Here is a 17,408-nt window from a genome sequence, read left to right as displayed (position 1 = left end):
TTATTTGAAGATAAAAAGCATAGATCATAAAAAGTTCAGACTTGGTTATTCAATTAACCTAGACCAGGAAAGTGTGTTTGATGGTTTTTAAATATAGTGGTAATGCTTTATGGCTGCTTTGCTAGCTGGGAAATGCAAGTATATTAAATAGAGAAAGAAGGAAAGGATCAGCTTTATTTTTTATACTAATACAGGGAGCATTTAGTATAACCATTATATAATTAAATACATGAAGCTGTGGAAAATAAGGTATATTAATGCCATTACTGAAGCATAGTTCCTACTGGGAGGTAGTGGTGACAGTAACCTCAGAATATACAGGTGTCTAGAAAAAAAATCAATGTAGAAAGCAAAGAACTGATATTAACACTCATCAATAATATGTATCTTGGAACAGAAGAGTAGACAGCAAAAACAATTGGGTAGAGATTAGCACTATTAAATTAAGCACCTTCTGCACTGTGGGAATTCTGTCAAGTGCTGCAAATGTGAATGAGCATATAATAACAACTTACATATTTATAATGCATTTAGTATAATAAAATGTCCCAAGGTGCTTCACAGAGACATTATAAAAAAAAGTGATACTAAAGCACATAAGGAGATACCAAGGTCAAAGAGGTAGTCTTTGAGGAGTGTTTAATGTGGATAAATGTGAGGTTATCCACTTTGGTAGCAAAAACAAGAAGGTAGATTATTATCTGAATGGCTACAAATTTAGAGAGGGAAATGTGCAACACGTCCTGGGAGTCTTCATACACCAGTTGCTGAAGATAAGCAGCAGGTAGTAAAGAAGACAAATGATATGTTGGCATTCATAGTGAAAGGATTTGAGTAGAGGAAGTTGGATCCATGATCATAATGAAGAATGGAACAGGCTCTAAGGGCCGAATGACAAATTCCTGTTCCTATTTTCTATGTTTCTGTGTCATACAGGAAGAAAACAAAGAAGAGAGACAGAAGTGTCTAAAGAGAGAATTCCATAGCATCTCTACAGTGCAGAAAGCGGCAATCCGGCCCATCCAGTCTTCATCAACTGTCCGAATCAGCATCCCACTAAGGCCCTCCCCTCGGCCTTATACCCACAGCCACACGCATTTACCCTACACTAATCCACCTCACCTACACAGCTTTGGATACTGAGGGGCAATTTAGCATGGCCAATCCACCTAATCTGCACATCTTTGCATTGTGGGAGGAAACCAGAGCACTCGGAGGAAACCCAGTCAGAGCTGTGGAGAATGGGCAAACTCCACACAGTCAGTCACACAAGGTGGAATCAAATCCGGGTTCCTGACACTGTGAGAACGCAGTGCTCACCACTGTGTTACTATGCCACCTGTAGTTTGGTATCTAGGGAGCTGAGGCCTGGCCACCAATGGTTGTGAGGGAATTTAGGGATACTCAAGAGGCCAGAATTAGAGAAACATAGATATCTTGGAGAATTGTAGGTCTGGAAAGGATTACAGAGGTGAAGAAGGACTCAGCCATTAAGAGCATTTTAAACGAGAAAGGAAATTTTAAAATCAAGGTGCTGCTTAATGAGTGAGCACAGGAGTGATAGATAAATGGGATTTGATGTGAGTTAGGACATGGGCAGCAGAAATTTGTATAACCTTTTGGAGGTTCGAATGTAAGAGACCATCCAGGAGTGCGTTGAATTGGTAACAAAAATATGAACAAGGATTTCAACAGAAGTGGTGTCAAGCTATGCTATGGAGGCAGGAATGGTGTCAAGCTATGCTATGGAGGCAGAGGTGGTGGTCTTAATGACGGTGCAGATCGTGCCCCACCATGGCGCGTTTTGCAGCAAGACAGTCAGCCCAGCATTGGCCAGCAGCGGAATATTCCAGTCCCCCGCTGTCAATGGTCTTGCTGTTTGCACCCTCCCCTGCCGAGGAACCTGTGTCAGGGGATCATCCAGTCCTACTGGTGGGAATGGCCATAAATTCCCATCCACAATATGTAGCTGTAAGATCACTTCAGGGTGAAATATGAAATTGTGGTTGCAATGGAAAGGAATAGAGTTGGTGGCATGGAATTAAAGTTAATGGAGGGGACGTGTTATATTGGAGGAAATTTCTGTTCATCCAATACTGGATGTCAGATAAGCAGGGTAGGTGGATAGATCACAGCAAATTGCCCCTTAGTGTTCAAAGACATGTAAGTTATGTGGATTAGTCATGGTAAATACGTGGCGCTACAGGGATTGTGGGGGTGGGTCTAGATATAATGCTGTTTTGGAGAGTCGGTGCAGATTTAATGGGCTAATGGCCTCCTTCTACACTGTAGGGATTCCATGAGACAGTGGAAGGGCTGAGAGAGGTGATGGTAAGGCAAAGTTAAGCAAGTAAGACAGTCACAGCGAATAATGTAATGATCCTTGAATTTTCAATATCACACTGTTTCAGTGGCCAGGTCAGATATATTCAGAAAGGAAAGATGAGACAAAAAAGAATCACTATTTCTTAATGTTGAATGCAAAATGATTGCTACAGCAGATGTTGCATCAAAGTTATAAATTAATAGCCCACAAGGACTGGTTACTAACTCAGAAATCAAACATTCAGTCTGGGTTTTAATCTAGCCCAGCCAAAGCAAATGGAGCAGACAGGGGAAATTAATACTGTGTTCCTGATACAGTTATTCTGCTGCTCTTTTTGCAACAACACTTCTTGGCAGGGGTGAGTCTTTACCACCACTGCTTGCCTCCAGGTCTTTCGCTGCTCTATCATTCCCAGAAACCTTTCTCTCATCACCTTTGGGGCTGTCATTATTCATGTCTTCTGCATGGAGAAATTGTTGGAGAAAAAGAAGCAGAGTAGTTTCTGCAGCCTCTCACAAGACACCAGCTCTCCTTGCAGAAGCCCGGACTTAGCACTAAGGATCTGTCTGATGAGAAGTGCTTCAGAGGATCTCTGCTGTCTCCTGCAACAGGCTCTGTTGCCTATTGCCTACCAGGAGGCCATGCTTTTGAAAATGGTTCACAACAGTCCCAAGCATTTTTGCCAATGACTCCTTCCAGTCTTCTACAAGGAATATGAATATATAAACATGCATGTGAACATATGAATTAGAAGCAGGAGTAGGTCACTTGGCCTTCGACCCTGCTCTGCCATTTAATAAGGTCATGGCTGATCATTTTGTAACGTTAACTCCAGATTCTCCCATGTCTGCAAAAACATTTCACCCCCTTGTTTATCAAGAACCTTTCTACCTCTGCCTTAAAAAATATTCAAAGATTCTAATTCCACTGCCTTTTGAAGAAGAGAGTTCCACAGACTCACAACCCTCTCAGGGAAAAAATATTATCTCTGTCCTAAATGTGCGACACCTTATTTTTAAACAATGACCCCTAGTTCTATATTCTCACACAAGAGGAAACATCCGCTCCACTTCAATCCTGTCAAAACCCCTCAAAATTTATATATTTCAATCATGCCACTTCTTGCTTTTCTAAATACAAGTGGGCATAAATCTACCCTCCCTAATATTTCTTCATAAGGCAACCCACCTAATCCAGCTAATAATTTACTAAATCTTCTGTGAACTGCTTCCATTTACACCTGGAGGCAGTTTAAATATTGATCTCCTTAAATAAGGAGACCAATACTGTACACTGAGGCCAGATGTGGTCCCACCAATGCCCTAATTTAATCTTAACCTTAACCTATATAACTGAGCATAACCTCGCTATTTTTGTATTCAGTTCCCCTCACAATAGGTGATAACATTCTATTAACTTTCCTAATCACCTGCTGCACTCATGTACTAGCTGTTTGCAATTCATGCACTAGAATACCTAAATCCTTCTGCATTTCAGAGATCTGCAATCTCTCGCCATTTAGATATTATGCTTTTTAAAATTTTTCCTGCCAAAATGGATAATCTTGCATTTTTCCACATGATATTCCATTTACCAGGTCTTTTCCCGCCCATTTAACCTATCTATATCAGGTGGTCAGGAAGGCGAATGGGATGCTGGCCTTCATAGCGAGGGGGATTGAATATAAAAGTAGGGAGGTCTTGCTGCAGCTGTATAGGGCATTGGTGAGGCCGCAGCTGGAGTACTGTGTGCAGTTTTGGGCGCCGCACCTGCGCAAGGATATTTTGGCCCTGGAGGGAGTGCAGAGGAGGTTTACTAGGCTGATACCGGAGTTGAGGGGGTTGAGCTATGAGGAGAGGCTGAATAAACTAGGCTTGTACTCGTTAGAGTTTAGAAGAATGAGGGGAGATCTCATTGAGACGTATAAGATGATGAATGGGATGGATAGGATAGAGGTGGAGAGACTCTTCCCGCTCAAAAAAGACAGTAGGACTAGGGGGCACAGCCTCAAGATAAAGGGGAGGCGGTTTAGAACGGAGTTGAGGAGGAACTTCTTCACTCAAAGGGTGGTGAATCTCTGGAATTCTCTGCCCGTTGAAGTGGTGGAGGCTGCCTCGCTAAATATTTTTAAAAAGCGGGTTGATGGGTTCTTGATAAGAGAGGGGATTAAGGGTTATGGGGAGAGGGCGGGAAAGTGGAACTGAGCCACGACAGATCAGCCATGATCTTATTGAATGGCGGGGCAGGCTCGAAGGGCTAGATGGCCTACTCCTGCTCCTATTTCTTATGTTCTTATGTTCTTATATCCTGTTGTAGCCTCTTTGTGCCCTCTTCACATCTTACTGTCCTATTATCTTTGTGTCACCCATATCTCCCAATTTGCATCACATAGCAGTTTAATAGAGGTCATCAATGCTCTTCACCGGGTCAGACCTGTCCATTACCTTGCCCATTAACCATAGATTAGCAATAGTAGCCAGCTTCCTTACCATCCAGTCATCATGAACTGCACATCTATTGGCATAAGTGGACCAGAACATCAGTCATTAATAGAATCGAATGTTAGTTAATGCATGTCTAGTGCCATCAGAGATCATAGAAAAACAATTATGCAAATACAACGTACCCAAGCATTGATCATAATCCATGTTTTCTGAGATATTTTAATATCTGAGTTTAGCAGGAACATGAGAGGATGGTTGCTAAGCAACAAGGGATACCCCACAGCCCCAAACAACACACACCTAATCAATGCCGTGTAACTACCAAGATGATTGTTGAACATATTGGAGTACTGAAGCAGAGGTTCAGGTGTCTAGACGAGTCTGTAAACTCCCTATTGCGTGTTCTGTGAAGAGTCTCCCATATAGCAGTTGTATATTGCACACTACACTACTTCAACCTATGGCGTGGTCTTTCCTGAGCTGACTATTCCACAAATTAAAGTTGTTGTCGATTCATGCTTGTATCTCTCAACATAGACATCCCTCAGGCTGACTGTCTAACTCATCTGGAGTGCCACTATCTGAGCTGGGTGTCTGCAAGGGATTGAACACTTGACAGGATGTATCTATTTTCTGGAGGAGGAGGATTTGCTGCTGTAAAAAAATCTAGCGGGAAGGGAAACTTGAAAGAAATAGGATGGCAGATAGAGGCCAGACAGAAGCATTTTACAGTGTTTAGAATGCACCTTGAAGAAGGGAAGCTTACTGGATATCTGTTGAAGTGATTAAAAGGTTACAAGTAATGTGCTGACGCCCTACTCTGGAATGTGATCAGCCTCACCTTCCCAATGCTTATGGTTCTACCTGAGCCACTGCTCCCCAGGGGGTGCAGCTCTGCTTTGATGATGCCAGTGACGTCCAGTACACCTCCCCCTTTTTTGTTACTTCTCTCATTTGCATTTTGGGTTGTTCCATCTTGCAAAATTAGAGTTAAGAACATTGGGCGGGGAAGCAGAGATGTGCAGGGATTGTGCATGCAGACTCGAAAAAATCTGTTTATCTCGGCCCTAGATGCTGCCAGACCTGCTGGGCTTTCCAGTATTTATTTCAAATATCCAGAATCTACAGTATTTTGCTTTTATTCAAACAAAATTTGTTTTATTAACAATAATTTAGTGGAATATTTGCAGTTCACTGATTTTTGTGAAGATGTGCAGGCCTTGAGCATTTATATCTATTCTATATCGTATGTATCGATAATAAATATCAATTATAAACAATATGAGTTTGAAAACAGATTACATGAATCACTTAACAGCTGAAATAGGAGCAAAATAATGTGAATGAACTGATTTTGATTACTTTGAAATATAACAGGTAGTTCAAAAAAGGATGTAGTTCCTCTAAGATATTCAACTGTTTCAAAATAAGAGGTCAGCCGATTAGGACAGAGGTGAGGAAAGCACAGGGGCAATTCTCTCATTGTGACCCGTAACTTTACTCGCGGGTTGGGGTGGGAGATATGCGTCGTTGGCCTTGTTCCGGGATTTGCGCATGCGCCAGGAACGCATGCGCACGTCCCAGAGGCGGAGAACAGTCACTGGTCAGATCACGTTGGAAACCGGCAGGAAGGCAGGTAAGCTTTTAAAATCTATTTTTAGTGTATTTTAAATATGTTTTACATTTCATTATCGGGAACTTGCCGGTCCTGATTGAATCTCTCACCCCGCCACGGTACTTCATTTTGGTGCCGTTTAGAGTAGCTCCCCATGTTTGGGCAATTCGTGGGAGACCCCGCTAGAATGAATTGGGACCCCCAAGGGGGTCAGGCGGCAGGAGGGTGGTGCCCCCTAGGCATGGGCATCCCAGCAGTGCCAGCCTGTGCCCCGGCACTGCCCAAGGAGCAAAGTGCCCATACCTAGGAGGCACCTTAGCACTGTCCATCGGGCATTGGGCAGTTTGGTGGGGGTGGGGAGTCCTGCTGCCACTCTGCATGGCGATCGGTCTGGGATGGAGGGAGGGGAGCGATGGGGGAGGGCAGGGGAGGGTCTTGTCTGCTGGAGGGGGCCTACCTCCTGGGGAGTCTGACCCCAGGAGGGATCAGTGGGGTGGTGTCTGCTGGGGTGAGGGGGGTGGGGGGATTGCTACTGCGGGGGAGGGTGTGGGCCGGACACTGGGGGCGCTCTGGGGTGGGGGGGGGGATCGGACCTGGCCCACGAATTGTTGTGGGGGGTGCGATCGGGCTGTGGGGGGTGGGGGCAGCACTGTAGAGGTGCCGGGCTGGCCAGCAGTCGAGTTAGCCAGTGAACGGGAAGGCCGACAGATCAGGGTCACTGCACATGCACAGAATTCCCGTGTGAAAAGGCCCCGCCCTCCGGGTTTTTAATGATATTCACGATTGTGACCTCTGCAGTGCACAGAGTGCAGAGATTCGAGTGTGATGTTGAACTGAGAAAACAGTCGTGATCTAGACCAGTTTTCCCACCAATTCAGCACTTTTGGGAGAATCATCCTCACATATTTCTCTCACAGGATTGTGAAAGTTTGCGATTCTATTCCTCAAAATGTGATTGAGGCAGAGTCTTTGAATATCTTTAAGGCCGAAGTAGATGGGCTTTTGATAAGTCAAAGTGTAAGAGGCTACTGGGAATGGGCAGGAATGTGAATTTGAGGTTAAAATCAGATTAGCCATGATCTTATTGAATGGTGGAGCAGACTCGAGGAGTAGAATGGCCTACTCCTGCTCCAAATTCATGTGTTCGTATGTATATTGATGGATGATGGAGAGGTGAAGAGGTGTCCTCAGCCTTGCTGCTCTCGTGAGGTCATGGAACTTCTTCTGGGGATGATGCGAATGGCCTCCCATCTGCCCAGTACCCCACTCATCCTGAACATACTGCTAGTTAGAATTTAAGTTTAAATTCCAATTATTGCTGTATAATAGATCTGATATTATGACAAAGGCAAAACAAAAAAGATGTAAAACTTCAGAAAAAAATGGAGTAAGGAAGGACCTCTAAATGATCATAGAGAAAAAGTATATTCCAAGAGATTAGAGAAAAACATTGCAAAACACATTGACTTTCGTAGTTGAATAAAGTCAAAAATGGTACTGCTGAAGTTCAAATACATTGAAACACATGGAGTAACAAAAAGTAGTGAGAACTGAGAGACGTGTGGGAGTCAGGTCAGGATAACCAACCCAAACATTGGATAAGTTTGCCAGAGCTCTTCAACACTGGACAATGTGGACAATCTTCTGCATCCATTCATCTTAGCTCAAGAATTTATTACGGAAGTTGAAGTTTGTAAAGAAAATCCTATGAAGAAATTTCAAGCATTTCGTAGAAGCACCTGGTTCAGATAGGACAAACTCTAAAATTCTGAAAGAAGTTGGCAGCTCCTAGTTAACATTTGTTTTAGGAATTCCAAATATACAAGATCTGTATCTTATGGAGGCAACTAAATGTTTTGATATTCAATAAAGGAGAGAGACATGAAGCTGCAAATGGTGGTCCTGCCGACTGAATGGTGTTTCAGTACTGACATTGTTTTATAGGATGTCAGTGTTTCTATAAAATACCAGACACACAAGACATGCTACTACAGACTTAGAGGCAATGCATCACAAATCTACAATGATTTTTTGACTAAGTAACTAAATTAATAAACATGCGGCAAGGTGACGCAGTGGTTAGCACTGCTGCCTCACAGAGTATGGGATCTGTGTTCAATTCTGGCCTCAAGTCACTGCCTGTGTGGGGTTTGCACGTTCCTCCATGCCTGCATGGGTTTCCTGTGGGTGGTCCCGCAGTGCAAAGATGTGCGGGTTAGGTTCATTGGCCATGCTAAATTGACCCAAGTGTCATGGGATTAGCAGGGTAAATATGTGGGGTAATGAGAATAGGACCTGAGTGGGATTGTGGTCGGTGCAGACTTGATGGCCTTCTTCTGTACTACATGAATTCTATGATTCTATGATGAGTTGGTTGTGGTATAATTTATTCACATTTTGAAAGGCATTTGATAAAATTATACAATAGAAAATTTCAAGAGATATCATGAAATGAATAGCAAATTAGCTAGCTGAGTGAAAGTCTGATAGCTGCAGGCAGCAGAGCTAATGATTAATGGAAAAGGTTGTGCCTCGAGGACAGTGACTGGTGATATTTTGCTGGGGTTTTGTGAGAATCACCCACTGTTCAAACTTCATAAATATAAATTTACATGTTGTAATACACTTCAACGACAATCATTGAATCTACAGAGCAGTAGGAAGGCTTTCGGCCCATCAAGCCTGCACCGACAACAATCTCACCCAGGACATATCCCCATAACCTCACTTATTTACCCTCCCACTCCCCCAACACTAATGGGCAATTTATCATGGCTGATCAACCTAACCTGCACATCTTTGGACTATAGGAGGAAACAAGAACATGCAGAGGAAACCCATGCAGACATAGGAAAAATATGCAGACTCCACTGAGTCACCTGAGGCTGGAATTGAACCCGGATCCCTGGCATTGTGAGGCTGCAGTGCTAACGACTGTGCCACTATAAAATTGATAATGGTTTCATGGTCATTGTTAGAGTCTTAATTCCAGATATTTTACTGAGTTTTTAAATTCTACCATCTGCCATGATGCCATTTAAACTCGGGTCCCTGGACAAGTGACAATGCCACTTTGCTACCACCTCCCCAGTAATACTTACCTATGTGGCTGGGTGTTGAATATAAGGGGGATAAGTACCATTTTGTTGTTTCTAATGAATGTGAAAGCATTATAAAAAAAACCCACAATACGTCTTGAAGCCATTTGACAATATGTTGAAAAAATGTGATCCAATTTTGCGTAGATCACTGGTCAAGTCACCTTATCATGTGTAGTTGTCTGTATCATTCAAAAGAAAGTTGACGTACTGGAAAGTTTTAAAGAAAAGAACAACAAGAATGATTCTTGAAATGACTTAAGGGAAGAATTTATTTTCATTTCACTGCAAAAATTAAGTAAGGACATGAACTTGGTGACGAAAATGCTGACAGGTATACATAATATCACTACAATCAAATAATTTAATTTTGGACTTTGAGCTGAAAAACTGAAAGATGTAAGTATAAAATGAACAAGCCTCAAGGTGCAGTTTGTTGGCTATATGAAATAGATGCCCAAATAAATCTGCATTGATTAACCATTTTACTCAATTTGCTTTGGGGGAACGGGGAATATTTTTCCATCAGGATTTTAAATGGCTAGGTTACTGATAATAGGGTAGACTAGGCATAATCCTTTTGAAAGGCTGAATAGTCTTTGGTTCCATATTTTCTTAAAATGCTGTTTGGAACATTGTACTGAAAATACACTTGAAGGTTTGATATATAAAAATAACTCACTCAAGTTCCTGGGTGGCACTGGTGGCACAGTGGTTTGCATTGCCATCTCACAGTGTCAGGGACCTGGGTTCAATTCCTGGCATGAGTCACTATCTGTGTGGAGTTTGCACATTCTCCTCATGACTGTGTGTGTTTCCTCCAGGTATTCCAATATTCTCCCACTGCCCGAAAGGAGTGCTGATTAGGTGCTAAATTCTCCCTCAGTGTACCCAAACAGGTGCTGGAGTGTGGTGACTAGGGGATTTTCACAGTAACTTCATTGCAATGTTAATGTTAGCTAATAAATAAACTTTCCTTTTCTGGAGGTTGCTTTCTATACATTTCTTCTAAAGTGTACTTTATAAAATTTTATTTCTGACAGTTGTTAAATATTATAATATGCTGCATAACACTTATAAATATAGAATATAAATTGTTGCAAAAGATTTTAAGATAGAGTTACTTTAACTTTAGTTGAATCTATTGAGCAGGATTGGGATTCTCATTTTTAAGGAAAAGAACAGTAAGTGAAGACCTTGCAGAAGCTTTTCAAATTACGAAGACATCAACAGGCTGAATGTGGAGGAATTGTTTCAGTTAATGGATGAGTCCAGATCAAAGCATCATCAATATATGATAACCATTAATAGTTAAATATAACAAATTTAGGAGGAAGTCATTTATGCAGAGAGCTTTGGGAAAGTGGGACTTTTTGCCATTTGGAAAGGTTGAAGCGGATAGAATTAATGAGTTTAAAGACAGGCTTGTTGCATACAAGAGATAGGGGAATGGAAAGATAGAGAGATAGGCTGAACATAAAAACTTACAAGCGGGATCGTATGTTGTCTCTTGAGCTGTTCCAGCATTCAGTAAGACCATGGCTGAACTTCTACATCAATTTCACTTTGCTGCCCTATTTCTATCTCGAAGTGGTAATCAGAGTGGAAGAATGATTGTATAGAGTATAGGTTAGTATAGACTAGTTGGACTGGATTGCCTTTTTCTAAGCTGTAGATTCTGGCCAGAATTCTCTGGTCTCGCATGCCCGGCTGCCACTGCCAGCAAGAACGGAGATTTTGGTGTTCAGCCAAAACCCCATTCACAGCAGCGAGACCGGAGAATCTCAGCCATGGATGAGGGCAAAGAACTCCAGCCTCTACCTGATTTTCGAAGTGATTCTGTGTAATTTGCTAAATAGTAAACTAATGTAAAAACACAAAGTGACATTAAAATATGAAAATGAACAGAAGTGTCAATATTTAGCACAATTCTAATAATTGTACAAAAACTCATTATCAAAGCAAAAGTGACTGCAAGCTGATTTATATATACAGAATATGTATAAATATTGACAATGTTTGAGGGCTATTGTGACAATCCATTTTCCAGACAATAACAAAAGTAACAGTTTGTTTTGATCCCTGAAGTGTTTGACTTTGAGCATATAACTGAAGACAGTTCATAGACAGAAACTGAAACAGTGTGTTGTTGTCTTATCCTAAAAGACAGTCAATGGTATGGTTTGATATATTGTCCTGTAGCATTAATGCATGCACATAATTCATGTATAAGCAAGGATAATTAGAGCTCAGGAAAATGAAAAAGCCTACAACAAGATTTTGAAACACAATTTTGACTGATGCTTAGAAAGATTAATTAGGTTTGCTGCTTGTACTTACATGTGTAAACAGTTATCAGTCTTATCACATTGGATATAGGTAATTTAAGACAACAATTCTTAATACTAATCTGGTTTTAAGTAAGATGACTACACAGAAATCTTGAAGGTCACCAACAAGGCTGAATAGAGCTTCTTTTAAACATTCAAATTATATTTGAACATTCTATCAGATAGACTTGGACGCAAGGTTCAGTGTCAGCATTCACTGCTCAATATATCATTTGTAGAGAATTGAATAATAATGCAAGAAAACTGTCATTCATCTCTGTGTGTCAAGAAGTAACACCTGGCTGAATCACAGAAGTCCTCTGAGAAAGGAAGTGTAAAAATTAAGTGAAAGATAAGAAGAATGAGACAGAGAGATAACCAATTAGATATCCTATAAGGCATGCTTATCAGCTTCTTTACTGACCAACTTTAATAAGGCTGATGGAGATATACAAATAAATTCATTACCCAGCTGCTCTGGTGCAGAGATACTAAAAGGCATAAACTTTGTAGAATGCTACAACCATTTTGAAAGGATGAGTGACTTTTAAATTGCAATTTGCATCTTTATATTGCTTTTTAATTGTAGATTAAAACAGTAGTCCATGTGGCATCCACATGTGCTGGGCTCTATGCCCTTGCCCATTATTTTCATTGTACAACAATACTATACTAATGCTTGAGACAATAATAAATCAAAATCAAATTAAATCTCAACTAGAGTCATTGGGATCATTTATACCATCATCTCTTGAACAGAATGCTTGTTGAATGGATTGCCTACCTGTAATAGGACTGATCTGATTTTCATTGAGAATTGAGTAAGTTGGGTGGCATGGTGGCACAGTGGTTAGCATTGCTGCCTCATATCACCAGGAACCCCGGTTTGATTCCTGGCTTGGGTCACTGCCTGTGCAGAGTCTACACATTCTCCCCATACCAGCATGGGTTTCCTCTGGGTTCTCAGGTTTCCTCCCATAGTCCAAAAGATGTGCGGCTTAGGCACATTGGCCATGCTAAATTCACTCTGATGAAGGATCATCTAGACTTGAAATGTTGGCTCTATTCTCTCCCCACAAATGCTGTCAGACTTGCTGAGATTTTCCAGCATTTTCTGTTTTGTTTCAGATTGCAGTATCCGCAATATTAAATTTTCCCTCAGTGTACCTGAACAGGCACCGATGGGTGGCGACTAGAGAATTTTCATAGTAACTTTATTGCAGTGTTAACGTAAGCCTAGTGGCGACACTAATAAATAAACTTAAATGGACTGTGTGTTTTATAACCGGCCACAGTCCACACTGCCTATCTCCTACTCCCAGCAGAGAGTGGAAAAATTATCCTCAAAAATACTTGAACTCATATAAATAGAGGGAACAATTTAAACCAAGTAGCATTACAATAGATAAATATTTGTAGAAATTTGTTCAATGTAAGAACACTGCCATTTATGAATTAATGTTGTCAGGAAGTACCCTCAATTACAATGTAAAATCAATTTCTGATGTGTATAGAAGCAATTGGAACACAAATGTTTCAGACTCATATTTATCTTAGCCCAAGTTGAATCAATCTTTTTTATCTGTTTCTCCAGGGCCTATGTCTGCAGGCCCAATGCTCTCTGTCATCCAAATTCCAAGATTGCGATGGAGTGTGGTGACTTCTTGCAAGCTGTGCCCAGCATACCCTCTAATTCTATCTCTTTGAATGATTAAAAGAAGCTCTATGCTTCTAAAACTTTATTCTAACTCTTTTAAACTCACTGACAATGATGGACCACATTAAGTCAATCTTTCTCTATACCCTAGTTATGACTGTAACACTACATTCTGCACTCTCTCCTTTTCTTCGCTATGAATGGTATGCTTTGTCTGTATAGTATGCAAAAACCAATACTTTTCACTGTAAACTAATACATGTGGCAATAACAAATCAAATCAAAGCATGGCTTTACCTTCATGGTCAGGGGAAGTACACACAAATTTCATGCAATTGTGTTGTTTCTAATAGGTGAAAATGTACACCTAGAATTTTAAGCACACAGGGATTCATAGTCACTGCATCCTGACAGGAATCAATCGAAAGTATTCAGGCATTCTCATGCTGTGCACTGTCATGTCTGTTTCCAGTGTGCTTTCATCACATACTGTATTGTTAGTATTAGCAATCCTTGCTGTTAGAGTGGAAGAGGAAGAGGAATAGGCAAACTAGAGACTGAGGCCCAGGGATAAAAGTAGCATGACGAAAGACATCGGACCATACTTAGTTATTCCCCCCAACGTAGGCTGAGATTGCCATATGAGGAAATGATGAAGGACCTGACTGTCCAACAGCTACAATTTATTAAGGAAACCATTGGCCAACTCTGCAACTTGTTCTGCAATGATCTCCAGCCCTCACCCCCTACTGCCAGCTGCACATCCTGAGCTGTGGGAACTGGTACAGGGCATATTATGTATATGCAGGAAGCATAGCTTTAAGAAGGCAGCGTGATCAGAAGGCAGGTTATGGGAGAGATCTTCATTGGCTGAGCAAGGTATGAATGTGGGTGTCACATTTGAATGTATTACAACTTTAGAAAATTTAGCAATTATTTACAATTCCACTTCCTAAAATGTACTGGACATTGTAACAAAGTTTAAGATAGTCACTTGATAGTCACTGCAGAACTTGAATATTGCTGAAAAGAGAGATATGTTGCCATAGGTTTTCATTTTGTACTCAAGAGGACAAATGCAAGAATACCAAATTTCAAACAATGACTGAGCCATGTGGCTCATTTATGTTTGCTTGAAATGACATACATTCATATGTAGGGACCCATTCTCTGCAAACGAAAGGAATATGTTCAAGTCTTGCACCTTTTTTGAAATATCTGGAAGCCTTTTAGGGAACCATTAGTTTCCTGTTGCTTTCTCCATGACAATGCCTCAACCAATCACAGTTGACTTGTCAATCAATCGGTATCATTTTCCCCTGTAGTATAAGTTGTTGTGATTGTTTGAAATTTGGTATTCTTGCATTTGTCCTAGTGAGTGCAAGATGAAATGCTTTGGCAACATGTCCCTTTTTTCAGTAAAATTCATATTGAAGTTAATTTTAAAGATTGCCAAAAATAACATTTTCTGTTAACACCCACAGTGGTTAGAAGTCTGCAATATTATTTTTGCAATAATCTGTAATTTTATAACCAAAGTGAATGGCATCATTGCAGAAAATAGATAAGAGGTAATTACTTAACTATGTGACTCATGTGTGGTCAGTATCCTTGTTAAAAATATTTGCTTCTATACTGATCTGGTTAATATTGATTCTGGAGGTTGTAATATCTAAGTTTAGAAAAAAGCACAGAAATGAGAGGTGAATAGTGAGCATCAGGAATCTCATAGTTTTGTCAGATCAAAGGGGAAAAAGCATGAGAATATACTTTCAGGTGGTTCATAGTTGGGCAGTTGTGCTCCTCCTACTGGTTGCTTTGCAGAATGGGATTAAGTGAAAATCTTACAGCAAAAGGTTGTGTTTTAAATTACCTTTATATTGGCCCCACCCCCATTAATACTGATGTTGCATCAGGTGGTGTCCTCTAGCACTGATCCAGTAGTAATTTGTAGGGTCAGTGGGAAGACAACTCATTTACATTTGAGTGGGGGGAAAGATGCTAATATAAGGCTGAATTTTGCCAAATTGGTGTCCCAATACTGAGGTCATCTGCAGTGGTGAGTGGGAGCCAGTGCTGGCCAGCAATTTGATGATACCATAGTTAAAGGTCAGTCTGCAGGCTTTCACACAGAGAGGCAGAGGAAAGAGAGCAGAAAGGTTATTTTCCCAGTGACCAGGTGGAGGAGGCCAGCAAAGCTGAAGAAGAAGGAGGCATGGCTGGAGGTGGCTAGAGGAGGATATTGACTTCGAATGATCAGCCATGATCAAGATGATTGGCGGAGCAGGCTCAAATGACCTACGCCTGCTTTTAGTCTCTATGTTTCTAAGTCTGCATCCACTTTGGTGGTCAGATGAAGATGGGTGCAGCTCTGGAAGAGATTAAATTATCTTATGAGCTCTGGCAAGGTGAATGGCATGCATGACAACCCTGAGATGTGAGGCAAGGTGCCTGCCCCATGCACAGTGAATTGGCAAGGACCGCGGTGCATAGTGAGCTGCAGACTTGCCGCACAAAGGTGGACCAAGGTTTTCTTTGCAGTAACAAGGATGAATAGTCAAGTGCAGCAAGCTGCCATGTGGCATGATGATGGATATTTCAAGTGGCACAGTTTGGCATGCACAGCTGGGCTGTAAGAAAAATGTGGAACTATGTATTTCTATTGTTGCAGGAGAAGCAAATTCATTCTGCTGGGGAGCAGAGATACACAAATGGTGTCTGCTTCATTACTGTAGACACACAATTGGAGAAGGAAACAATTAAAATTGGATGGGCTGCAGCAGACTAGGCTGTTGCAGAGGATGAGGCAGTTGATGGGTACGTGGGGCCCATAGGGTTTGAGATAAGCGATCATAACAGGCAGCAAAGTATTGAGAGAATACCAACCTTCATGAAGAGCCATATGCAGCACACTACCGAATGGAATCAGGAGCTGTGCGCCAGCGTTCACAATATGGCCTCATTCAGCTAGGCAGCTAAATGCATGTGGGCCTTGAAATGCTTGGGGGCAGATACCTGAAGCCTTTGAGGGCTCTCTTCAAGGTTCTCTGTATATTGACAGTGGAGCCTTGGCCCCTTTGATGACACAAATGCTGCATGCTGCCAAAAAACAGAGGCTGCCATAGTACAGAGGAAGGTGGCATAGCTGTCACGGGGTTCTCTGGGCCTGCGCAATCTTAAGGCCTCTCAGCACAGGCATCTCATGCACTGAAGTAGCAACACCAACAACCTGCTTCCATCTCAACACAATGTAGAAGTACCAGAAGCACTGATGGCACGGTGGCACAGTGGTTAGCTGCCTCACAGCACCAAGGACCTGGATTTGATTCCATCTTGGGTGACTGTCTGTGTGGAGTTTGCACATTCTCACCATGTCTGCGTGGATTTCCTCCAGGTGCTCCGGTTTCTTCCCACACTCCAAAGATGTGTAAGATAGGTGGATTGGTCATGCTGAATTGACCCTTAGTGTTTCAAGGTATGTAGGTTAGGGGAATTTGCTGGGTAAATGTGTGGGGTTACAGGGATAGGGTTGGCCTAGATAAAATGCTCTGTTGGAGAGTCAGTGCAGACTCAATGGGCCAAATGGCTTCCTTCTGCACTGTAGGATTCCATGATTCTATGTGGAAGCATTTGGGATGTTGCTAGGGGGCATTTATTTGCTGCATGTCACTGACCTATTGCTTTTGCACCTTAACATTTTGTTAAATGCATGCTTAAAAAGTTTGCCTGCTTGTTTCTGCCCCAGTAGGTGGTGACAGGATGTTGAGCTTTGAGAAAGATGGCATGAAATGGTGGGAGCTGAATATAGGCGAGTGTTGGACAAAATAATGTCATGATGTGGCCAGGTTAGGATAGGTCATCATAGCGACCACTGAGCGATGTCTACCCATGTCCATTGGCATTGTAAGGAATATCAGGAGAAAATTATGCGGATGAGG

The sequence above is a fragment of the Carcharhinus amblyrhynchos genome, chromosome 2, assembly GCF_965287045.1.
Source record: "Carcharhinus amblyrhynchos chromosome 2, sCarAmb.v2.hapA, whole genome shotgun sequence".
NCBI classification, from domain to species: domain Eukaryota; kingdom Metazoa; phylum Chordata; class Chondrichthyes; order Carcharhiniformes; family Carcharhinidae; genus Carcharhinus; species Carcharhinus amblyrhynchos.
This window is presented reverse-complemented; position numbering follows the sequence as displayed.